The sequence below is a fragment of the Manacus vitellinus genome, unplaced genomic scaffold (genome assembly GCF_001715985.3).
Source record: "Manacus vitellinus isolate BGI_N305 unplaced genomic scaffold, ASM171598v3 scaffold_0_pilon, whole genome shotgun sequence".
NCBI classification, from domain to species: Eukaryota; Metazoa; Chordata; class Aves; order Passeriformes; family Pipridae; genus Manacus; species Manacus vitellinus.
Genome location: NW_021938789.1, coordinates 16,895,471 through 16,920,580, shown reverse-complemented (window position 1 = coordinate 16,920,580; position 25,110 = coordinate 16,895,471). Strand labels below are relative to the sequence as shown.

The window sequence follows — 25,110 nt, the reverse complement described above, 5'->3', positions numbered from 1 at the left end:
TGCAATGAATCTTTCCAGGAGAAAAACTCAACTCCTTTGCCCCATTTGTCAGTCTTGAAGGGATTCAGCAGAGGAAGTGGTTTGTCATTTTTATACCATAATCTTTCTGATAAACAAATAACATGTCAAGTTAGGTTGTAAAGCTGCATTTCTATATAAATATACCTCTCCTTAAGTGTTTATAAAGTTACCTCTCCTTAAGTGTCATACACAGATATGCAAAGATAAATAAAAAGAGTCTCAAACAGGGAATAAATGTATGACAGTATGTGGCAGTCCAAGCAGTTTTCTCTTCCTGTTGGTGATAATGTCTCCTTATTTGCTCCCCAGTTTTTAAAACACAGCTACTGATGTCTTGGTTATGGATTTCAAAGGATCATTGCTCTTATGGCTTCCCAAGAGAATAGTAGGAAGATGTCATACAGAGAGATTGACTTGATTGCATGCGGCTGCTGAAAGAGAAGTGCATGGCAAGTGATGTATACCATAACTGTTCAAGTTAAATTTTTTATGTTTATTTTAAAATATGAGGTACTTTATAAAGATGTTGCAGCAAAAATAAAAGCTATAATTTGGAAATTCTGTTCCATGTTCACATTATGGTGGTATAGCTGTTGAAAGCTATTATTTGCTCCTAATTATTTCTGAAGTATTTGAATACTTCATAATACTCTGCTGTTTCCTGTCTTCTCATATGGTTCCTATTCTGTAAACATGCAAGAGGCTGCTTCCTAGCTCTTGCTAGAAATATCTGTACTTTGAGGTGTATTCAATGTCCATCTGAGGTATTTTCCCTTGTCATATTAGCTGGAGGATCAGACCTAAGTTTGAACTGCTCTGCCCTGCTTCTGTGATATTCTGTAATTTCAACCCTGTTCAGTGGCCTGGTCTGAGCATACTGAAGACCACAAGCCTTTTACAGAGTCCATCCATATTCTGTGTGCCTACTTGAGAAACAATCATACACTGAAATCATGGAGACGTTTTGGGTTACTTAAAATAAAATCTTGATGAGTCCCTCCACTGACTAATTTCTGCCTAGTTGTCTACTTCATGGGAAACACTGAGGTTTTTATATGTGTGTCATTGTTCTTTATACTTTCTTTTTTTCCTAGTGGCTGAAACATTTCTCCCAGCATAAAAAAAATACATACAATTCCAAATCTGGTGATTAATTTTTTTGTTTGTTTTGTTTCCCTCAGTAGGTCCATCAGACCTATCTTTAAAATATAAAGGAAATGAGAAAAACGAAAGGTCTGATGATAACTTTCTTGCTTCTAGTTCTGTCTATAGGGATAGCTGAAGAAGTGAAATTTCAACTTTTGGATGAAAGATGAGGTACAAAGAAGGAACTTTACAGGGCTCAAAAAATTTAGAATGCCAGAGTAGAGAGGACAAAAACATGATGCTTAATCCATAGATATATTAAAGTCTGGTAAATTTTGAGGACTGCATAAATCCAACAGTTGCTGAGAGGTCAAAGACATCTGTTAAATTTAACAATATTTAAAGATGTTGCTATCCCTGATGAAAGATCATATTGAAATTTTAGCTGAATTTGAGGAAGGGCAAATGCTGAGGTAAGGAGGGTGCATTTGAAGAAAGTATCAATATGTCAGGGTCTGCAGTTGCATTCAGTCCTTGACACGTTTGCTTTTGGCTGTGTCCCGTTTTGGCTGTGTGTGAGATTGTGCTGAGCAAACTGATGAACTGCAGTGCCTGATGAGGCACAGCTGGGGGATCTCTACCTACCTGTGACTTAAACATGAACTGGCACTAAACTCAGGCACTGAGCTGAAAACTGGGATATTGCTGGTCACTCAGGTCACTGATTTGAACTGGTATCATGGTCCCTAAGATCCTATAGCAATGCAAGATCCACATGACAATGTGAATACAAAACAAATTGTCTCCTGGCCATGATGTGGCCTTAGTTTCCTGCACCCTCACCAGAGGTGACTGGGAGAATGTAAATAAGGACAGAATCTGCCTTTCAGAATATTTATTACTCTGGGGCTGAATGAGCCAGAAACTGCAGTTTGATTTTCTTTGCAGTACTGACAGGAAAGCAAACAAATCTTTTTACTTGAATTTTTATGTCAGCATAACTGGCTGTGGAGCTAGCTGCTTGTTTCCTGTCTCCTGGCCCAGAAGTCACTTTTCCTTAGATCTCCATTTGCAGAATCAGCTGAAGAGTATAAGCCTGCTTAAATATAGAAATATGTTCTAGATGTGGATTGTTTCTCAACTGAATATATATATATATATAAAAGGGCTATCTTTTGTTGCCTCCTGAAAAAATGTCTTTTTTATTGTATTAGTTTTATGGATGGTGGTATCAATGAGAAATTCTACTTGGGACATTTGGAAAATGGAAAATATCAGACAGTGAGCATGAAGGCTACAGCATACTGTCATAAGATTTAGTTTGTGAGAAAAACTTGGCAAGCCAGACTGCTTCCCAGGTGTTTTATTTGGTTGTGCCATGCACATTGTTGTACAGTTGCACAGCAGCACACTGTATACTATGAAATCTAGGTCTTTGTTGATCCATCTGCTGGAAGCTGTTGCTTCTTGTATTTGCCTGTGAGTTCTGTGCAAAAACAATTTATTGGCCTTCTGCAGCAATTTGGGGCTAAAGACATTTAAAATATATTGTTGAAAGACTGAATCTTTAGGTAATCTGGGAAACACCTGGTGAACAGAAGTAGATGGAAAAGGAGAAAAGGTGGAAATCTCATATGTTTTAGATATCATAAAATTTTTGTAAGTTAAAATAAGAAAATAAAACTTAGGAAAACAACAATGAAGTCTGATCAAGGTAACTTCTGTAATTCTGGCATTCTAGCTTATCGAAAACTCTTGGTTGCACATCAGTTCTGTGAAAAGGTTCAGTACTTCCTTGGTGTTTTTTGTTTTGGTTTGGTTTGAATTTTTTTGTTTGTTTGGTTTGATTTTTCTGGGTTTTTTTGTTTGTTTGTTTGTTTTTTACCCTGTTGAGTCTTCGGAAGCGGGCATGAAGAGACACTGCTGGAGTTTAGCAGGCCTTTATCCTTTAAGTATGCCATAGACTTTTACTTAAGGGAGCAATATTCTGAAAGTAAGCTTGGATGTCTATGGAGATTGCTTCAAATATAGGTATTGGAGTTTTTTGTGTATAGGCCTTTAGGCAGGATTGAGGCCAGACAGGATACATGATCTCAGTTCTGGTATTCAATTGTAGCTTAGTGTCCCCAAAAATCACTTTGCCCTGAATATTTCAAATGCTTCTGGTTTGTTTATATCATCTGAAATATTGCCAGTGGCAGATATTGTGGTGTTGTTGTACTGCTCAGAACATCAGCCTCTCTTAATACAAAGAAAATTGGATAAAGCCAAAAGCAATTTGTATGAGTCAATGATTCTCTTCTGAAAAAAAAAAAAAAGTTAAAAAAACCCAAGCAAAAGCTGTATTCTCCCCCCCTCCCCAAACCAAACCAAACCAAAAAACCCCCCCAAACCCAACAAATGGATTAAGGAGATTTTTAAAAATTGTCAGGATATTGTGCTTTTGTGTTTGACCATTTCATGGAATAACATGCAGCTTTTTGTAAGGAAACTGTCAGAAGTCAGGGTGCTCTCCCTCTCCAACCAAATTAATCCTTACATTTTTGTTTTCCAATTAGTTCTTTTCCCAAATCCCCCTCTTTCTTTCCCCCGCTTGATTTAGCTTGTTCTTCCCATACCATTTGCCTGCATTTCCACATTTTCTCCTGCCATTTTTCACCTCTGTTAACTGATTTAGATTGATTCAACTTATTCCTGTATTTCTTCTGTACAGTGTCTTTTTCTAAACTTCATAGTGGAAACTGGCAAATTTGCTGCATCAGGAACCTTAGGGTTTGGAAAGAAACATAGTTCAGAACCTGTTTTCTCACCAGTGCTTGCAGCAGCAGAGCACTGCCATTAGAAAGTATTGTGGAGTACTGCAGAGAAAAATAACCCAGAGGTGTTTTATGTTGTGGAATGCTGAAGTTACAATAGTGAATGGCCAGTAAGTTTTAAACCTACACAAGGAGAATTAAAAAAAAAAATAATCCTACCTTTCAGATTGTGCTCCATCGACTTCTTGAAAGATTTGTTTTAAATGTCTTGATCCTGCAATAGTAAAACACTTTGCAAGTGGTTTCTTCATGTGCGTGCACAAGTAAGAGGGTTACTCTGATGTGTAGACTGTCTACTGCAAATAGTGTGGAAATATAACAACCTCCTCTTGGTACCATTGTGAATTTTAAATTTTAGACAGTGATCAAACAAATCACTTGAGTAGTATGCTCATCCCCTTGAGCTGAATTGGAATGCTAACCTGCTTAAAGTGAGCATGAGCTTTGCTACAGTGGATTAGGACTCATGTGAAGTGTTTAAACAACAACAGCAAAATTAGAAAACTTTCAAATATGCAGTATTATGGGATTTTTGGTTTTCTGGGAGTCAGGATATTTATAGTATCAATTAAAACTTTACTGTATGCTTGTCAGAACTTCACCCTTCAGATTTTCACAAATTTTGAAACTTAAGAAATGCCTCTGGCATTGCAGTAATATTCTAGGTTTTGGTAAAGCTGTTGTTCTTTCAGATATGTGCTCCAGACTAAAAGGAAAATTCAGCAAAATGTTTTCTATTAAGAATTTATAAAAAGACAAATAAATTAATGAGATAATTGTAGCATTAGAGTGTAACAATACAGTTGCTTTTTCTCCTTTAAAAATGTAAATATTTTATTTCTTGTAGTGAGCAGGATACACCCACATGGATCTGTGTGAGCAGGCAAACCTATAATGATTATTAATCACCAAGTCAAGCTCATTTCTGTGTAATGGGCAATGTATTTTTCTGTGCATTTTAGAATTTGGGCCATGTTCTTTCTTTTTGGCATCTTTCTCCTTTAGTGGTAACTTGAAAAATCTCAGTGCAACTTACATTACAAACCAGAAATCCAGGGAGAGCTGTGCTTGCATCATTTGTGAAATCTGCAAGTCTTTTCTTGTAAGAGAGGGAGATTCTTACTGGCCTTGAGATCCCTTTCAGCAGGACACTCCTCCTAGGATCTAAGCCAAGGTAGTTCACTCCTGAATTCAGCATCCATAGTTAACGGGGCTGGGGAGGGATAGTACAAGCAACATAGTCATTGCTGCTGCTTCTCTTTTTGCATACATATTCTGTGCAGTTATACTTCTCAGAATGTATAGGTAAATTGAAAAGTTCTTATAAAATTCCAGTAGCTAGCCTCCAGGTTTGAAAGTAGTTCTGGCTGTGTAGTTTCATGGTTTCTATTTGCCTACAAATTCAAGAAGGCAACACTGCATAGTTTCTGATCCATAGGTGATATTTAGAAGGTTTTCTGTTAATAGCCTGAAAGACTGAAAACTGAATGCAAATATAAGCAACCCAGATATCTGATGTGACTCATTGCTAAGGAGAACTTGGGATTCACTCAGCCTTGATTCACTGCATTGCTCTGTTGCCCTACAAGAAGTCACTTTACTTGCCTTGTATGTCACCATTTTGTATCCTTCTCTATGTTTGTGCTGCACTTTGGAGATTTATAGCCCTATTCAATCTTACTATACTGTTGCAAATGGCTGAGAATATTTCTGTGCATCTGTTAAAGGTGACATCAGTACTGTAGGTGGAGTAAATAATAAAGCTTATGAAGAATGAGTCATGGTATGTTCCTGTTTTTATGCAACCTTTTACTGAGGGCATTTTAAATCTTTTTTTGCAATAATTCTATTTTTTTAAACATAGCTGTCATTATTAATTACCAACTAGATTCCTCCTTTTAATTTTTACTCTGATCTCTAATTAATCTTACTTGCAGTGTAATTCTGTCTCAATGCTGTTACTTGTTTTGTGTAAGATGTGGTCTGAAAATTTATGCATACGGTGAAAGGAAATTGAAAATGAAAGGAAATGGCCCCATGTTGAAAGGATGCAGACTTTATTTAACAAATTCAAAAGATGTAACCTCTTTAATTAAACCTTAAAGTGCATTCTTAACTGCTGTGAATTCCTTTTGTCTGTTTAACAAATTTTGAAGCTGTAGGTTAGCTATAGGGTTAATTAATAGTTGGGGTTTGTTTATTTTCAATCTTCTATGAAATTCCTATGATTCCCCGGAAATTTAAAATGGAAATGCCAAAAAGGAGAGCTGATGGAAATCACAGCTGTTGGTAAGTTGTCAGCATATCCATTATATCATGTCAAATGATAACTGGTTTCACTGTCAACTTCTGATGCATGTAATTGGCTTTTGACCCAAAAGTAGAGTGTGCAGGTTTTTTTCTTTAAGGAAAAGGGGAACCAATCAATTAGCAAACCTGTTTGCTTATAATGTTAAAATAAGTGCTGAAAACTCAGTCTCAAGTGCTGTATATTTAACAGAAGAATAAGTGTAGAAGCTGGAATTGAACCAGTAGTTAATTTTCTCAGTGTCAAATACAATTAGGCATAAAGCATTCTATATTTGTACTTAAACTTGAGTTAAAAATATCCTTTTTTTTTTTTCATTGTATTTGGAGCTTTTTCCTCTTCGGCTTGGTAATAGTTTGGAACATGGTTGTTAATCCTGCAAATTACATTCAGATGTCTTAATGAAATACTCTTTTTACCATCATCTTTGCTTAGCAACGTCCCTTTTGAGATATTCTGAGAAACCTAATACTTGTCTGGTGTGTAAAACAGTGTTTGTAAATCAAGGTGTGTTGCCATATCCTGCTTGCTTTTGTTGTTTAATACTTTTTATGTTGCTGTGTTTGAGACAGAAACATGAAGCCTTATACCCAGTCACTCCAACTTATTGCAGAACACAACTACCAGTGACCTGAGACCCAGTCTTTGGAATATGGCTTACCATGGTGGTGTAGATTGTTAAATCGAGTGACTAGTATCTACATGGTTGTCATGGATCCAAGCAGCAAGTAGTTTTCCCATTCCAAAATAACCTGGAATTTAAACAAAATCATAAGGCTCTCAGAAGTTCATATTTGCATTTTCCATTTAATTTAGTTGCTGAAAAACACGCTATCTCAAAGCCATACAGTCAAAATCAAAGTACCTTAAACCCACTTTGGCACAGACCAGAGGTACACTTCAGACCCTGGGTGTGTTTTGTGCTGGACAAAATCAGGTTGATTCTGGCACTGAGCAATTATTTCCCTATTTACCTTCTTGTGCTGCTGTTGAATCTCTTTCTAGGTTTTTGGTTTTAAAAGTTGTGTCCTCCAGTGGAAGTGTGCATGGGGTGTTGCATTTTCTGACAGGCTGGAGAGTTGCCACTGATCCATCCACTAATGCCACTGATCCATTAGGAGCTCCCACCCTGAAACTTTCAAGCACCACACACAGCCCCTCTTTATATAATGTGCGAAGTTGACCGGCACTTTTCATAAGAAAAATTTCCCTCCCCCTAAGGATCAAAGAGAACTAACATATTTTACTCAAACAATATAGAGTTTAACTCTTCCTTTCCAGAAATCATAACTTGGGCTTCAAAGCTGAGCTGAAGATCAGTTGGTTGTAGACACTACTTGTTTTCCTTCGTTGATAAAAAATGTTAGAATTCTATGGTAGAGTTTCAGAAAGTTCTTAGCTATCAAGAGTGGTTTCAATTTATGCCCTGAGGTTTGCATTCCCCTCACAGTTTCCTCCCCTTCTCTAATAGCCTTGGCCCTTGTGCTTTTGTGGTACTGCCCAAATATTTTCTCTACTGCAAACTGTCGTCCAATAGCTTTTTCTTTTGGGTCTTTAGGATCAGTTCAGCTCTTCATTACAATCTTTCAGTGGAACAAACCTCTGATTTCCATGCATTCTTTGCAATTCTGCCCGTGTGTTTCTCTATAATTGTTTACAGATGGTTGTATTAATGTGTATTAATTTTGATGGTAAAACTGTGACCGACCTTGCTAGAAGTGGACTAAAACTCTTTAAGATTCTGTTGTAAGTTCAAGAAATGGAACAGTTTTGTGAAATCAAAGCTAAATTTGAAAATCCTAAATTGTTTGTATGAATGCTTAGAGTGAAGAAATAATATTTCCACTGTAAAACTGCACACTTCTCTGCTGGACTCTGTAGGGGTGAGGAAAAGTAAACGTGGGTAATGACAGTTGTCTTGGTTCACTGAGGTAATTGAGGGGGAAGAGAAACAAATAGTCCATTTTCTTTACAAAACGTACCTAGGAAATATAATCATGTTGAGGTGAGTTATTCTGTCAATCTTTCATGAATTTAAAAAGTTTTTATAGATCAGAATGCTGGCTCTTGAATTCTGAAATCTGTAACTGAAAAGGCACAGGGTTGTTTTTTGAGTGGTTAAAACAAGCCGACAAAAGGAGAGGTCTTGATCCACAGCTGAAAATAGGCTGTCTGGAAGAGCTGTGTGGTCTTGCCAGTTGTACAAGAGATTTCTGGAGAATTACCCTCTTTCCATTAGCTGAGACACCTTAGGATAGTGTTGTCTGTTTAGTTGATCCTGCAGTCCATTATCATGTGTCCATTCATGTCTAGATAGAGTTCTTAGTTGTAGTCATGTCTTAGTGAGGCCCCTTTGGGTCACTGACAGCAAGAGATAATTTTATGTTCTGTTTGTTCCACCACTCTTGTAGGCCATGCTGGCTACTTTCTATTTCTTCCTGCCAACTAGTGATAATGAGCTGTTTTATATGGTATATCCTTCTTCATAGCAGGCTTTCTGGTGCCTGGACTATGAATCACAACAAAATAAATTTGCCTTATGTTTTACAAGGTGTTGTACAGAATCATAAAATAATTGATTGAAAGGTAGTTCCAGAGTTCATCTGTCCCAGCCTTCCACTCTGTCAATATAGGGTCTAGAAGCATGGCATGAAACACAGAACACCCAGGTTTAGCTCGTTAATGCATGGGAAGCTTTGATCTTTATTAGCAGTGTCAGCAGCAGCAGCATGTGGCTCTGCTGGGCAGGTGATGCAGCATCAATATAATCTATTGATTATAGTCTATGTTCATATAGTTCTTTACTAGTAAAAATCTCCCAGAAGCCTAGGGTGAAAGTTCAGTATCCAAAATTTTCCACTTCTGTAACAGTTTCCTGTTCCTAGTTTGGGTGTTAAATGTCTTACCTCCGGATTTCAGCCCCAAATGTTAGCAATCTGTCTCCTGTTTAAAGAACGTAGAAGAAATAAAAACCACACTGGTGTGTTGCTGATATTTTGCATATATTTGGTGTGGCAATATAGAGGCATTGATATGCCTTGTAACAGAAGATATTTCTGGCAATTTCCCTGAAACTCTTGTAAAAAAGAGATTTTTTTTTTGTTGCAGCAAATAACACTGTTCTGCAGGCAACTTTCCCTCATTTTAGAATTTTTGTTGTTGGGACAAGCAAAATAATTATGAGATAAGAAATGTCTTATAATCGTGACCTTTTGCAGCTTCATCCCTTGCTTGGGCACAGGGATGTTCTGGTACACAATTCCTGTAGACACTATTCAGCCAGCACTGAGAAACCCTGACAGACAGTACTCTTCATGGAGCAGCTCTTTTTCTTTGTAGAAATTGTGGATGTGCAGCCTTTTGTATGATCAGAATCTGAGAAATCAACCTATCCAGATGCTTAAAAATTAATTAAGGAGAGAGAGTGAGCAAAACCAGCTCCTAGTTCCTGCAGCAGTCAGTGCCCATAAATCAGCTCTGTTTTTCCTTTTGAAGCAGGACAAGAGCATGAATTTAATTAATGGGTTTGACTTGCACTGGAAACACACAGTAGAGAAATCACCATACCCACACCTTTGACAGATGCTGTAAACATACAAATGTTATTGTGTATTTACTCATGAATTGTTTCCAGCGTCATTGTGCTAGATACAGTTGAATGCCTTGGGCAGGTGGCAATCCAATGACTGCAACAAATCCTTGTTCTTTGGACACCCAGATCAGAGATTCAAAGGAGCAGCAGGTTAGTTCCTGTTTTCTTGGTTCCACCTGACTTCTGCTTAACAAAGGCATTAGTAATGACTGCTACAGAAAACTCTAGGTGAAAACAAAAAGTGGGTTTGTCTGTTTTCCATTATTGGGAATTTAATTATAACATGAAAAAAAAAATCAAATAGGTTTATTCTGCCACTCTGGTTAAAAAAAGGGGGGGGGGAGAGAGCTTATTCTTTTTATAACTGTCTCTGCAATGGATCACCAGGAATGTCTCTGTATTGTTTGATTTTTATTGTATTTTTAATTCTACCCTGTTAAATGTAAAGAGACATAGAAACTGTCAGGCTGGATCAGACCCCAGTTCAGTGCTGTAGTCAGCATCAGATACCTCAGAAAAAACTGTGCAAACAGCCCTGATATTATAGGGAGCTAGTATTATATAACTTTTACATCACATCTATCATGGCTTTAAGTCTCTTGTGTCTGAAGACTTACATTCTCCTAAAACTGTTAGCTTTTAAAAACTGAAATCTGATTTTGTCACATTCACTATTGTGATGCTGGATAGTGTTTGGGTTATTTCTGTAGAAACTCATTACACTCTTTCCCTTGGTAACAAATTTATAGATGGCAATTAGACAGACTTGTTATGCTGGAGGAAGAATTTTGTTTACTCCATTCTGAGCTAGTCCCTTTTTTGAGCTGATTGTGTGTTCCCCCATATTTATGTTGTTATATAACAAGATGGCTACACTTTCCCTTTAGTCTACAATGCAGTGTAGGATTTTGCTGTCTGGACAGCTAGAGGACTTAAAAAATGTATACTGAGAAATGTGTATTTATTTATTTATTTATTTATTTAATAAGAAAGACTGGGAGCATTTTTTGAACTCTTCTATATGGACGGGACTTTTTGGTTAGTGTGGATGTCTGAGATGGGAAGTTAATTTCTAAGAAAGTAGGAAAATAGTGGTGCTTTATTGAACTACTGACAAAATGGTTTAATGTTGCTTTATATGCCCTGTGTTGCCTACTGGTGTGAGAGCATTCTGAAAACTTTAGATGCAGAATGGCATCCATGCTCCTATGATTGCTTGAACCATGTGATATTGTACTAGCAGTATGAGCTCTACCTATTTTGTTGGTTTTGTTGCTGCTTAGAGTTTAAGGACAGGACCTATCTGGAGATTCAAGGAAAATCGAGCCTCTAAATTTCAGAACAACATTACCAGACTGGTGGTGAATGCAGTTATGAATGTTTATCTGGAACTTAAGATTCAGAAAGAGTATTGAAATGTGCAAGCCACTGCACATTTTATTCAGGTAAAATTCTCAGACTTCTCTTCCTTTCCCTATGATGCTCATACCCTGACAAGATCCATGATCCTTGTTTTTTAAAAAGTCATGCCAAAACAAAAACATCCATAATAAATTTAAGTCAGAAAATGCTCTTTTCTATGTTTTAGTGTTTAACACACTCATAGCTACATTGGCCAGATGCTGACACTGGTAATTCTGGTAAATATTCACAAAGAATGCCAGACACCGGGCGACTCATCTTTGTGTTTGTTATAAGAGAACATTTTTTTATTGAACTGTAGAATAAATATTTTACCTTTCTCATCTATATATAACATCTTTAATCAAAGCCTTAGATAATTTCTTAAATTATTATTAACACTATACCTGACAGCATTTTATTATGTAAAAAAAGTCATCAATCTGATTTCATCAGCACAACTTTGTGTAAAGGCAATTTTGCACGCTCTGGGGTCTTATGTAGGGATGGCTAAAGAAGTAAATCATCATCCTATCCCCAGCTGTTGGCCTCATTTCTGGGTAAGGCCATTCCATAAGGAATATAGAAGATGATACATTTTCTTTACTCCTTTTTACCACAATTTCCAGCACATATTAGTGTGAACTGAAATCTATTGCTCTTTAGCCTTCATTGCTTCATGTTCTACCGTGTCTTCTCCATGGCAGTGGGCCTTCCTCCAAGGGGAAGAAACTTGCATGATCCTGAAGCTTGGTAAAAGCTGGACTGTGAATGACTTGTACTTCAGTGTTAAACTTGGCTCTGTGTTGTTTTATTACTTGATTGCTGAAGCATCTGACAAATTAAGGGCAAGGCCTTGTCTGCAGGTCGTACCCTGACTTTAGCTGTTTGACCTGTCTCTGCATTGTGTCAGGAGCTTCATGGGGGTGCACTGGGGCAAAGGCTTGTTTTCAGCTGTTGTGCTATATGGGAAACACTGAGGCTCAGTGCCTGAACCATGTGATGCCATGGTGTCACTGGGCAATAAGCGATGACTTGCAACTGGGCGGAGCCAAGGATGTGCTGTAAAGCCTGACCTCATGCTGTTCTTCTGATGCTCAGGCTCAGAGGAGACTTCATCACTCTCTACAACTTCCTGAAAGGAGGTTGTAGCCGGGTGGGGGTTGGTCTCTTCTCCCAGACAACTATCAGTAGGACAAGAGGGCATGGTCTTAAGCTCTGCCAGGGGAGGTTTAGGTTGGATATTAGGAAGAAATTCTTTACAGAGACGGTAATCAGACATTGGAATGGGCTGCCCAGGGAAGTAGTGGATTCACTGTCCCTGGAGGTTTTTAAGAGGAGACTGGATGTGGCACTTAGTGCCATGGTCTAGTAACCACAGCGGTGTTGGATCTAGGGTTGGACTTGATGATCTCAGAGGTTCCTTCCAACCTGGCTGATTCTATGATTCTACCCCCTGCAGGCCCTATCTGCAGACCTGCTGTGGATCTTTTCCTTGCTTGCTCTTACTGGGGAGCTTGTGTTTCTATGTTCATACAACTTCTATTTATTGGTGGAGGGGAAGGGGAGATGTGTGTGCTGCAGGTGTTTGTCTGCTCTTTCCAGTATGTTTTTCATTAAAACTGTCTGCTGTGGCATGCACTACCTGATGCAAATATATCCATGTGATTAGCTAGTCTTGCCAGCTTTTATCTGGGTTGCAGCTATCTTCCTTAGGGCCTGTCTCTGTAAGTGGTATTCTGAGGCACCCAGGCATCTTCCAGTCTCTCACTATTTTCAGGCAGTGGTGACAAAGCAACATCAATTTTAGCTACAAAAAACAGGATGGTTTCTGAAGTGTAATTCACTGTCATAAGCTCCTAAGCTTTTGTTGGCAAAGGGCCATGGGGAACCACCTGTAGAAATTCAATCTCCCTCTATTCGTGATTTTGAGGATCTGTAAATGGATGACACTAAATCATGGGTTATAATTTAGACAGTGAGAAATTTGCAGACTGATTCTGTAAGTTGAAAAATCCCTTGAGGAAACACATTATGTCTATAATCCTGTCAGTCAGATTGGAGAGTCAGTCAAAAACTAACTTAGGTAAATGGCTTAATAGTAAAGATTGTGCTAATAAAGGTGAGAAATGTATTTTGCTGAAGGCTACGAAAATTGTGGAACTTTGAAGAACAGTATTTCTTTTCCAGAAGATGTAATAGAAAAATGTTCTGAGCTATGATGAGTTGAACATGATGCTTCTATTGCAACATTAGAAATAATTGAAATTACATAAATTTGTGGTTGAACGAATCCCAATGTTCTTAGCATTAGGTTATATATTTGGATAACATATGCAGCCTTTAGGGCTCAAATTTCAGAGTGGGACTTGTTCATCATAGTTTGTAATTGTGTGAATATTACATTGACACAAATGAATGAACCAATGAGGAAGTGAAGTGCTTTGGATCATTTTGAATACTCAATGGTAGCAAACACAGACTTGGGAGCAGGTTTTCCTCATCACCTTTGTTATATGCATATATAGATGTATATATTCCTACTAGCTGTGTTTAGAGTGTGGAAAGTCCTACACTATCAAATTTAGTTTTTAATAGTGTACATTCCTCCAGAAAGGTAAGTGAATCACAGTGCCTGCTGCTTCTTTCTCCTGCTTTTGGTAAGGTACATCCTGCTTTTGAGAATGAGTTTCTGTTGAGAGAGTGGAGCCAAGTTTTCTCTTACTTCAGAAGTATGATACTGAGTGGAACAAATGGATGACCCTTATTCTATAGTTGACATACATTTAAGTGGCTCATCTTACATCAGTGATCAGTGTAATCAACCTCTGCTAAAAATTACACATATATTTGTTTTACAATTTGTTATGAAATACTTGCACCCACAGTGTGAACACCCCTGTCACATCTAGGGGATGAGGATTGCAATCTAGGGGAGCATCTAGTCCTGGAGAGCCAAGGCTGGAGCTGCTGTCAGTGAAGTGTTAGTATGAGTCTTACTCAAGGCTTACTGCTTTTCCTGAAGTTCCTCAACTTGTTTGTGGGAGGTGTAAAGCTGTACCCAAAGGCCAGTAAACCCCATTGCTGAAATAGTTAATAGCTCTACACTTTTCTCCTTTGTGCAGGTAGCATGCTGCACAAAACAGACCAAGACCAGACTGCAGTGGGGGAGCTCCTCTGGGTAAGAAACACAAGCATTTTTGTTAGAATTTAATGTGCACATAAGGGCTGAAAAGGCACATAAAATCCTGCTGAAGCCAGCTTCCCCTTGTCCACTTGAAAGTTCTAGCTGTAACATTGGCAGTATTTTTATCCTCCAGACAAATAAAAGCTCAGGAGGAGGTATCAGCAGTGAGTCCTCTAAGCAAAGCAAAGATGAAGATTTTGGAAGTCGTTTCAGTAAAGCAGGCAGTAATGAAGAAGATTTTCAAAATGAAAAGAATTCCCTAATGTTGCCTCTAATGCCCTTTCAAAGTGGGTAGCAAAGGCATTTTTCAGACAAACTACTGCAATTCAATTAGACTGACCTAATTTTTATTTCTTCTCTTTCAGCTACAGATTTCCACACTGATACAGTTTAGCTTTCTTAAGATCCTGTTATGGCTTGGATGGGACTTGGGTTACAACACTGTTAATTGAGAGAGTTTAAATACAGGAAATGTTCCCTGAATGCTTGCCTTGTCTGTATGTTCATTTGAGCTAAGAAAACTGAAAAAGGACTGTTTTTGAATTTAGGCTGATGAAACATTTTAGAAGGAAAGCAAATGCTGTTGCAGCCCAGAGCAAATGCTCACTTTTTCAATGAGAAGGAGTAGAGGTTATAGGCCCACTCTTTTATATTTATATCATTATCTTTGTGCTGACTATTCACAGTAGCATACTGAGTGGCACAAAACTCTCACTAAACACCTATAAACTCAATCATGTGCATCGCATCCCACAGTTAGCAGAATTGATTATGCATTTAAAGCAGTTTTATCTAGAAATAGAAATTCTTACTGGGCTTTCTTCATCAGCTTCTGTTTTCTTTATTTAACCTAATTGAAAGCTGCTTTAAAATGCATTGATGACATCAACATTTGGATAAGATTCTGAACTGATGGTTCTAGGTTCCAAGCCTTTGAAATAAATGACAGTTCTTTTCAAAGCGTGAAATTACTTTTTCTTGCAACTTCTTCCTTAATTTAAAATTGCTTATCCTATGAGACTGATAGTCCAAGCATCTTAAGACTGAAGCCTACTTTGCCTATAGATATGGCACTGTTGAGAAGCAAGAATAAACTAATAAATAAACCAGTTTTAAATCAGTGCATCATTTTCTTATGTACAGAATTGCTTCAGTTTAACTATGCCAGTGCAACACCACCCTTTTTTTAGAGCTGTGTATAGTACACACTGGTCTTTCTATGAGCTGCTCTAGGCAATGGTTTTACAGCTGAAGCAATGCTACTGTAGCATTTAATACAGCTTGGGTTGTCACATTTCCAGTGCCAAAAGATCCCTGTGGTGCCCTGACATGAGACTGCCTTCTTTGCCAGGTGTTAGTATTTACTTGCAATCTGCATATGCAGGATTGAAAGCAAAGGCATGGTTTTAAATGATGAGAGAGATTCTCACTGTTTGCAGTCTTTGATCACTTCATCTGTAAAGAAGGTATTTATTTCTCTGTTGTAGTTTTAACTTACTAGCTGGTATGATTTGTTTGCATTCTAGGGATTTTAAGCAGAGAATCCTCAGTATTCCTTTTGATTTTACACTCACAAATGCTGTGTATCACATCTTGAATGAGATGTATTGAAATTTTGGAGTTACTGAGGGTGATTAAGTCTGTAGAAAAGACTTCCTTTTTCTACAGTGTAATCAGATATGACTTTTATCAGTTCTTCAGTCCTGTGGTTTCATTCTTTCAATGGATGGTTCCTCAGCTTTGACAAAACCTATTTTTTTATTGTTAAAATCAGTTAAAATCCTCGAGCTCTATTATGCATCCCAAAACAAATATTGATACATGGCTTTTCTTTTACAAATCACATTTAACTGAGGGCCCAAGTGATCTATAGGAACTAAGAATAAGTATTATCTCCAGTAATAAAGAACTTTTTTCTCTTAGCTCTTTAAGCTTTTCTCAGGTTCTAGTGGCAGGGATGCTTGTGTGGACTGGGGACACCGGAGCCTGTAAGGGTCTGTGCTGTCCCTTGCACTGCAGTGTTCTAGGTCTTTTGGTGTGGTGATTCACCATATACACTTCCCAGATTTTGACATCTAGAGACATTCCTATTTGTTGTGTATATTTTTTCAGATGACATGTGTTAATAAGGATGAATAGGGAAAGGTAAGTCTGGTTTACAGAAGCTGCAAAAAAATGTATCTTTGTTCTGGTTGAGAAAACATAGTTTTCTTGTGGTTTCTTTTTAAAATTCTTTGTGAAAAGACCATTTCCCCTTTAACTTCATAGCATGATCTTTGTGGTGATCTTTAGCTATTTGAGAGAGCTTTGAAGTTCTTGGAGCCCTGGAAGAAATATTAGGGCTTAGTTTTTGTGCTCCTTGTCAGTCTGCTAGTTTGATATCAAAGAACCGAGCTGCTGTCCCAGTGTGGATCACAGTGCTGGTAAGATTAGATAGTGAAGTGACAGGAAAGAGAGTTACTTATTGAGACTCAGATAGCTGCTAGATTCTATCAAATCCTACCTTGTTCATGTCAAAAAGACATCAGAATTCATTTCAGCTAGGATGGACAGGCAAATCTGCATAAAAATGTAGTCAGTGCTCTCTTAACCCTTCTTCTGTCTGATCAAGTTTGAGTCTACACATCTCATTGTGATTAGGTGAGAAAGGGGTCTGAAGGAATAAGATATTTTTGTCCTTTACAGGAAAGAAGGCTTTTTCACACTGTGCTATTTGGTATATTACCCCCTGAAATCCTTTAAATGCTTATGTTTTTATTTTCTCTGTAGCAAAACTTTCTTGCAAAAGTGACATGAGTGACTTGCTGTGTAGTTTTCTGTCACAATTAAATTTCTGTGATACTGAACTACTACCAAGAGCTGTCCCTTTTCTCACCTATTCCTTGTCCTATGCTGTATGTATTCAAAAGGAAAAAGTGACTTTGAAAATTCATAATGAACAAAAGTGCTGGAAAAAACAGCAGTCTGCTGTGGCTAGAGCTTAATCTGAGCCCATAAGGTGAGAGCTGGTGAACTAGAGGTCTTGACATTCGCAGAAACTTGGCTAGTTCAAGCTGTATTGGAAGATCCCTTTTACTTTCTTTTTTTTTTCCATTTATTACTTTTTCAGCTAGTAGAAAGTTTTTCAAACATGAAAGAATTGTGGAAACTTGGGAAATCAGTCTTGGGAAAAGGATGTCTCCACAGGCAAAGTCTAAGAAGAAGGAAACAGGTGGTAAAGATTAACATGAGGGCAATTAGCTGTGTGGTTTGGGTGGAGCAATGACTGGGGAGGACAGCTTTGTGAATAATAGGCCTGACTAACTCCCAACAGTCTGTTTGTGGCTTTTCTGCTGGCACTGCCTGCTTGTGCTCTCTGTTGCTCCAGCAGTGGGTGCACTGCAAGAGTGGTTGTGGAACATAGCTCCAGTCCAGCTTCAGCAGCAGTCAGGTGCCACATCATGGCAGAACAATTCATAAAAGCCTTACCTAGTGTTGTGGTTTGAAACCCACAAAAATCCAATTCTCAAGTCCAAGCCCCCCCTCCCACAACTCTGTGGGATATTGGTGTTTGTTATGCATAAGACTTTGCCCAGAAAAATCTGTTTAACTGTCCTAAGTCCTATTACTGGACTTGACAGCAGTATGCTCATGGCAGGTCCCTTCTCTTTGAGGAAGGCAGCTTGACAACCACATTGTCCAAAGCAACCTAAGCTTTTCAAACCTGGTGTTTCCTTTGTCTTGAAGAGTTCCTGCTGCTCTGGGTGGGCTCTGAGCCCCCCTTAAACACAGTATAGACACTGGAACCCACTGCTGTCAAAGCCACATGAGGCAGTGGTCACCACAGGTTATGTAATAACCTCCTGATGTCACCCATTACTTGGGATTTCAGGTACCTGCAACTATGCGCCTCCTAAATCCAAAGGGATTAAAACTTGAACATTTATTTTGCAGGGATAATGTATTCTCTACTAATAAGCAAGATGGAATTGGGTTGTGCCTCCTTATTCTCCCAAAAGTAAGGAGGTGCCAGAAGTCTGGATCCAGTCTGGAAGTGTCTAGGTAATCTATAAATGTTTAAATATAGTATGTGTTATTAGATGTCTCTGGGACAGACGGATCAATGAGACCTTTATCACTTACAGTGCCAGTAGATGCTGCTGTAACACAAACAAGAAAATGCTGCAAAAACCTGATAGTAGCTCAGAGACAAGGCACCTATAGGTCTCTTTATAGAGAGAAGTCCTACAGGAAGGGAGGGGGCAAAAGACCTAAAGTATAACGGGAGCTGGGTAATTGTATGCTGTGAGTAACAAACACCTTGGAATCTTCCAAACATCTCACCTGGATGCTTCAAAAAGACCATTCATGGAAAGCTTTGTGGTAATCAATTGCAATCTTTCTTCCATAAAGAAATCTTCAGGCCTCCTGGAAAGCAAAAGAAGTGCCTGGAGAAAGTATGAGGGTAAACTCAGGCTCTGGTACAGGCTCAGCTTTGTTAACAGGCCTTTCAAAAGGGCTCATTGACATGAGTGCTAAATCATGTTTGTGTTGCGTTTTGCTGGACTAGAATTACAGTGTTTCTCACTGGAAGAAAAGAGTAATGGCTCAGTAAGGAGAAGATTTTCTGCATTCAGGCTTTTCTAGCCTTTATGATGGATGCTCTAGCCTTTGTTTTCCACATAGGTGTGTTATTTTTCTCATGGGAGGGAAAGTAGCAAAAGATCTCTCTGTGTGGGAAGGAGAGTGAAGCTAGTTCTGCAAACATGCTTATTGCAAATACCACCCTAGAGAGAGTCTGCAGATTTTTGGAGACTGAGTTCCATGTGGTAGGTGGGAGGGGTTTCTGTGCTATTGATTAATTTCAATTTGTGTGGGATTTTCCTGGCATAAATGCATGGTGTCTTTGCCAATTTAAGCTTAATTTTCCTTCTGTCAAATGAGCTGCAAAAGCTGTGTGATGAGGGAGTTTTGAGGATGAAGGACTCTAAAATCTGCAAGGCTTGATGCAGCTAACCTTTCCATTTTGTTTGGGAGAAGGAGCATGATTTTTCCTGGAAAGTAGTATATTTACTCATGTAAAAATTTCTTTTCCAGAGTCTTATTCAGGAAACCCTGTATATCTTCTGGAGTACAAAAGGCTTTTTTATATCTTTGGATAATATGCTCCTTGCTGGGAATGCCATGGAGATGAGGAAAACCAAAACAACCTGAATAAAGTACAAATTCTGCAGAGCAACAATAGATTTGCACAGGTTGGGAAACAGGAGGCCAGAAGGCTCTTGATGGACTCAGTCCTTGGGTTAGAGAATTTGTGCCAGTATTGAGGTGAGTTGTTCAACTGTGTTAGCACTGCACTGCACAGTGAGCTCTGTGGACTGAGCAATACTGCAGGCTGTAGGAAAGTGAGAGAAAGTAGAACTGAACAGGCCAGAAAAAAATGTGTTGTAATGAACAAAAAATTTTCAGTCTATGATTAAATATAGTTCATGTCAAGAGCAGAATACAAATCTAGGCTCTTTCTTGGCATGGTACTGAACAGTATAAGCCCTGTAACACAGAGCATACCACTGCTGGATTTTTTGTCCTAAGTGTACTTTAGAGAAATTCAGTCAGGTTTACTTTATCCTGACAAATAGTCATTTAATGCAGCTGTTACAGCAGTGCAAACCACAAGTTTGCAATAAGTTCTTCTGGGGTTCATCTCAAAACACTGGTATTATGAAACAGTTTTTTTTGCAGATTTGTCTCTTTTTTTGCATCGAGCTAGAATGACATAGAGAGTGGAAAACAGTTTCAGAAGATTAGAAGAATCAGTGGTTTACAAACTTCAAAATTGTTTGACACAGGCACTTTTAACATATGTGACAGCTTAACAGGTTTAAGCAAACAGAACCCACAGGGAAAAGAGTCAATGTTGGTTTCACTATTTCAAAGGAAACTTAAGTAGATAGAGGAAAAAAAGCTATTTTGTGTGACTGGAAGACTGAAAACTCTCTTGGGAAGATTTCAAGTTATAACTGGATCTTCAAATTGGAATGCATACATAAAGAAAAGATACTGAAACCTGTTTATAAGTAGCTCGAGTTTGCAAGAGTTACATCTTTAGTTTGTTACTGCTAGGCCAAAGTGAATTATACACAGAGGAGTAGGTATGACCCACAAAGCACATGCTATAAATTCATTGTTCAGACAAAACATATATTTTTCTGGCAAGACTGAAACAGAGGATGATGAATGAACTACTTGGCCACTTGCCCAAATTCATAGCTCCTAGCAGGTCTCAGAATCAGATAGCTATGCATAGGGCACAGTGTTTGGGCTAAGGCATACACAGAAGAATGGGGTTGGAGAAGTAAAAATAACACTTGGAGAACAACATACTTGGTGCAGATGAGTTGGGTTTGAAAGAAAAATTTGACTTTGGTCATCTTAAAAATTAAAGCAACCTTACACAGTTGTCCTGCATGGAAACAGTGGTAAAAATAACTTTATCACTTTCCTAATTATTCCTTATTTTTGCTGCTTTTTAATTGGATCACAACATGAAATCCAGACAAGTAATTTGGCTTGCATTGGAACACCTGGAGAAGATCCTTTCCTCAGCAGAAGAATTTTACATGTTGTGGGAGCAAAATTAGTTTATTCTATGAGCAAAATAGTAATACTCTTAGTTATGCCACCAGCGTGCTTGCTTGTAACAAACGTGGATAGAGCCTTCCTAAATCTTCATTCGCAAAGCCCAGCCATGATGATGGTGTCAAGTATTGGTGGTCCATAGTTCAGATGCCTAGCATGTAGGGGCACCAATCAGGTATTTTGGTGAATAGTTAGGCTAGGGTGTGCTTGGCTCAAGCAGTTATTTCTGAAATGATCTTGTAGTCTGTAATCTAGTACTGCTTAGACCTACTCAGCTATGGGAATGTTTGAGAAGGATCAACTATGTACACTAAAATTAGAAAACCTTCTAAAACAGCGTAAGCCATATAAATCAGTTTATTTATCAGATTATATCTGTGTCTGCTCTCAGATCAGACATAGCCTGAAAGTTATTCATGTACCTCATGCATTTCTTTTTCATTCATCCTTTTTTTTGGGGGTAGTGGAGTGCAGGGTGTCTTTTCCCCCAGTTTCATTGCTCAACGTGCTTCCCCTACACAATGCTCCTTCTACCTAACAAGTACGGGAAACGTACCGGGATGCATTTTTTAACCTCGTTGTTCCTGAACATTTCACATAAAGAACGGTCAGCAGAGAGTAGAAAAGTATGGTTACAAAAGATTGTGAAAATGGATAACAAACCTTTTAAAACTGAAAAATACAGAAAACACTAGAAGTCACGCTGAAAAAAATCTTCAAGCAATTACTCTGATACAATACCTTAATAAAGACCCTTTTATATGATATGACTTTTTCTCTTACATGAATTCTTTTTGATTCAAAGGGGTTTTATTTTCTTTTAAATATAGCATTTAGATTCATGTGTAAAGCATAGAGATAATTTAATCTAGAGCTGTTTAGAGTGTGAGTGAACTTTTCCGTTTGCTTATTTTAAACCAATTTCCTTCACAGGCATTGAGTGATGATGGGTGGCTAAGGGAATGATTAGTTCACAATTTTGTGAACAAGAGCAAAGAGCTTTTACATTGTAATTACAATAATTATTTCTCAGAACAAGGCAGATCCAAAAAATTGACCACTTCATTTAAAAGGTCCAAATGTGGCTAAGATGTGCTAATGGTGAGATAGCAACTGCATTTCTGTAGAATTATTGAATTGCTGATCTTGATTGCATTTGCAACCTTTTTTAGTCTCTCAGTAGAACAATACTTGAAAGCTATAGTAAAATATTCATTGCCTTAAAAGACTTAGTGTTGTCTGGCATTGAGCCAGCTTAAAAATCCTTTTTTTTTTCCTTGCTGTTTCTTTTAATCCTGTGCAAAGGAATGGACTATATTCACCAAAATTATCAATGAAGATTGTGCTATTAGGTCTAACTTGCTGGTCTATGTTTTGGCTGTGGAGTTGCTTGTGATGCTGTACGCTAAGAACAGGCTGACATTTCCAGCAGAACTCCTTGTTCCAATAACTACAAATGGTGTGTTGCAGGTCACACTATCATAAAGCAAATACCTGCTGCCTGCGCTGGAATTTTATTTATTGGTCAATTTAACATACTGCCCTGTGACAAGAAAGTTATTGACACTGGGTTGGATTTTTAAAGTATGTTAGTATCTAGAAACAGATTTGACTATTAAAGTGTTTGGGAGACTTTGATTCAAATTCTGCCTCGTACACAGAGCCAAGGGGCTGATTTAGCTACTTGCTTCTCAAACCTGGCCTTCCCCCACATGCAAAATGTGGTGCTCTGGGCTAAATAGGTGGTCTCTCACTCTGGACTGACTGAAATCAGTCCAGCCACACTGATTTCAGGGGTGCCATTGTAAAGTTTTATGATGGAAGGATGGCAGGGAAATGAAACAATACTAAGGCTGTAGTTTGATGGTGCTGGTATTGGCTGTGAAAGCAGCCCTAGCATCAAGCTCTTTGCCCTTGGTTTTCCTCTGTTTTCTTAAACTGTCTGATGTTTTTTGATCATTTGTGCACTAGCAAATCCATATGTTTGTACTCTGTATAAACTTAAAGCAAATGGAGAAGTTTTTATAGAAGGTCATTAATGGGATAATTGCACTGAGCATTAATTTTTAATGTATATCAGTAAATATGGATTAACCTTTTGGCAATCTGTGTGCATTCATCCAAAGCAATGGAAAATACTCCCAAATTATTTTAATTTAAAAAGAGATGCTAAGGACAGAAATTGAACATTGTACATGGCAATAGCTCCTCAGGCCCCTGGTGGCCTTCAATTCAGGACTGATGACTGTGGTTTCTGTTTCATTTGCATGAAAATGAAATCTTATGGTATTTTTGGTCTTTATCCCTTTATCCACATTTTTCTCTGAAATGGTGCATGGCAGTTGAATCTGTATCTTTTCTGTGCAGACGCTGCCTATTCATTACTAATGTTCAGTGGAGACATGCATGTACTCTGACAACAAAATGCAGGGCTGATATCAAGCCGTGCAACATCTGCTAAATTCACATGGGGAAAAGGAATATGAAAACAAATACACAAGGGCACAGCTACTGAGATGGTAAATATTGTTTTTTCCATGCCACACCCAAACCAAAAATAGAGACAGAGGGGCCCTTAACAAAGCTTTATCCAGGTTCCTGACAGCTGACTGCTTGTTTTCCAGTGAGTTATAAGTGAACAAGACTGCCAGCTTACTTCAAAAGTATGAATTAGCCTGAGACTTATGCTTCTTTTACTATGAGTAGATCCGAAGTAGAGGAGAAGAATAGCTCCATGGAAATTTGTAGTGTTAAAATCACACAAATACAGTTGCTATTAAGCTTGCTCGCCATAGAGGAGTAAGAGTGAATAACACTTCTTTTTGAGGAAATAAACTGGCTGTAATGTGGTGGAGCAGTATGCATTCACTGGCTGGGCAAGAGGAGCAGCAGGCAAGGGAGCCCACGCTGGCCGTGGGCTGCAGCCCCAGGACTGGGAGGTGCCCTGGCACGGTGGACCTGGGTTTTGGTGGGGTGTCCTTCTGCACAGCCCGGTTGTAGGAGGGAGCACACAGCCCAGAAGGGAGAGGAGGAACTTGCTGGGTGGGTGTGTTGGGGCACAGGTAGTGTTTTCTGCATCCTAGGCTGTTGCACAAAGCTCAGGTGCTTAATAAGGTAGATAAAGCTGGGCACTCCCAAATCTACTGCTGATAAAACAATGTTTCACAGTGGCTGTGGGACGAAGGGGGAAGTGAGTGTAAGAAATACATTCCAGTCAATAAATATACTCATTGCAATAAATTCAGTGGGGAGGGTAGGTAGTCAGGGAAGGAACAGACCCACAGTCTTGAGGGGTCCTCAGGACTGTGGAAATGTGGCTCTATATGGCTCATTTGGGTCACTCCCTGCCTCTCCTGCCTGAAAGCTGCTGTCAGAGACTCTGTATCAGGGTGTATCGTAAGAGGACATTAATGCCAACCTGCCTGGGCAAAGTGCCTTAACATCCAGATGCACCTGTCCTGAGCATGGGAGATTGGACGTGAAATAATCTATTTTGGTATGGTCTGGAGAGCTTCTGCTCTTTGGTATGGTCTGGAGAGCTCTCTTGCACAGGCAAACCCATACTGCTGCCATGCTGTTTCTGCTGGCAACAATGTGCTGGGTAGCACTGGCACTCCTTGCATCAGGTTATTTCTTCTTCTCCTGTCCTCTGTTGGCAATGTGAAGATATGATACTGTTCCCACTGGAGGCAGTGTGAGAAGTTCACAGGCTGGACTTCACACTGAAAGGATTTTCAGTAAATGGGATACACTTGTCCTCGTTACTCAGCTCTTTCTGAAAAGCAGATTGCCTGTAATAGCAAGGCATTGGACCTCGTTTGCATAAAATCACACAATTAACTGCTCTTTAATGGAAATACACAAATTATTAAATAGTTGGGAAGTGATGCAAAGTTGGCCCAAGCCCAACTGGTAGCATTCAAAAGAGTAAGCCCCAAGGAGATGGCTTACTCCTCTTTGCTATCCTAAGTGGAAAAGTAACTTATGTGAATTATTAATAGAGTATTCAACCAGAAATACTTTTCTAACCAGAAAGCATCTGTGGCTTTGCAGCAAACATCTGTGATTAAAGTGAAAAATA

The 25,110-nt window shown here is 38.6% G+C and overlaps 1 long non-coding RNA gene across 1 annotated transcript; it reads right to left on the bottom strand.

The window, feature by feature from the left end:
- Positions 1 to 4,999: 4,999 nt before the first annotated feature.
- Positions 5,000 to 9,187, bottom strand: LOC108638826. Its single transcript, XR_001920093.2, has 3 exons — positions 9,138 to 9,187; positions 6,893 to 6,983; positions 5,000 to 5,136 (listed from the first exon to the last, which is right to left on the bottom strand). It is a non-coding gene; the product is annotated as an uncharacterized LOC108638826 (long non-coding RNA).
- Between the last annotated feature and the right edge of the window lie 15,923 nt (positions 9,188 to 25,110).